Source organism: Peromyscus californicus, unplaced genomic scaffold (genome assembly GCF_007827085.1).
Source record: "Peromyscus californicus insignis strain IS unplaced genomic scaffold, ASM782708v3 Scaffold_13__1_contigs__length_99412109, whole genome shotgun sequence".
NCBI classification, from domain to species: Eukaryota; Metazoa; Chordata; class Mammalia; order Rodentia; family Cricetidae; genus Peromyscus; species Peromyscus californicus.
The window spans coordinates 54052942-54054311 of NW_026294424.1; the positions used below are offsets into that span (position 1 = coordinate 54052942).

General features: G+C 39.7%; 1 pseudogene; it reads right to left on the bottom strand.

Moving 5' to 3' along the window:
• Positions 1–388: 388 nt before the first annotated feature.
• On the bottom strand, positions 389–1041 carry LOC128108880 (chromobox protein homolog 5-like; annotated as a pseudogene).
• Positions 1042–1370: the final 329 nt, after the last annotated feature.

The following is a 1370-nucleotide window of genomic DNA, read 5'->3' on the forward strand; positions in this document are numbered from 1 at the left end:
TACATTTTCACTGTTTTTTTTTTTTTATTTCACTACAATCAAATACATTATTCTTCTTGATTGGATGTTGGATTTCACATTTTTTAAAAAATAATATTTCCTATCATTATACTGTAATGATCACCACCTTCAGATATAATTTTTAAAGATCTGCAGAGAAACTTTAAAATACCATGTTTAACGGACCCTGCGTTTGGTTGGAAATTATCCAGACATTTATGTGTTCTATTGTTCTTTCTGACTAACACAGAAAAATCTGTTTGATCACTAAATTTTTTTCCCCATGAAGCACAGTGATAAGCACATATTTTTATGGATGTGTTTAGCATGGAAAAGGATGGAAGAAGGGAGAGGAGGCAGGAAAGTGAACGCATTATATACAAAGAGAAATGACAGAGACCACCCCCTCCTTTAGCTCTTCGAGCTCTCTTTCCCTTTGTTTTCCGCATCTTCTGGATATGCGTGCCACGTCAGTCTCTCTTCATAAAATGCTATCACAATTTGTGGACATTTCACATTAGCTTCTTTTGCAAGAACCAGGTCGGCTTCATCCTTGTCTTTCCATTTCATTAAGAACATTAAGCCACCACAGGAATCTGTTGCCCCAATGATCTTTTCTGGTTCCAGTCCTCTCTCAGAGCCCCGAGCGATGTCATTGCTCTCTGTCTCTCTTTTTTAGATTTTATATCATCAGCACTGCTGGAGAAACTGGATTTCCTCTTGTTTCCTTCTGACTTCTCCCTGGGTTTATTGTTTTCACCCTCCTTCATCTTCTTATACATTTTCATAAACTCAGAAATTAGCTCAGGACAATCCAAGTTCTTCTCAGGTTCCCAAGTATTGTGCTCCTCAGAAAAGCCTTTCAACTTCAACAGATACGCCACTTGCCTCTTAACCAAGTGCCTAACACCTTTTCCCCGACGTACTCCTCCTCATCCTCTGAAGAAGAGCTGTCAGCTGCCCTCTTGGTTTTCTTTCCCATGTCGCGTGTTGATCTACCTGAAGGACTAAGGCCACCAGGTTCCTCCCGGGATCTACAGTGATCACTCACACACTAAGGCCTGACGGTTCTTCTGTGGTAAAGCTGCACCACAAGCCAGGGCTACCTCTGCCTTCTGTGCAACGCCAACTGCCCGCCAAAACGGATCCTTCCCTGCGCCTGCGCAACCCAATCCTGGCTTGATCAGTAAATTATAAACAGGATTTTATGTTTCCTATGACAAATTTTCCATCCTTAGTTTTTCTCTCCTTCATGTGTAGGCTGTACTTAGCAGTTAAAATTATCCATACCAATAACTAATTTTAATGAAACTTTTAAAAGTTCTTAACTTTGTTAAATACAAACAAAAAAAAAAAAAAACCACACAAAA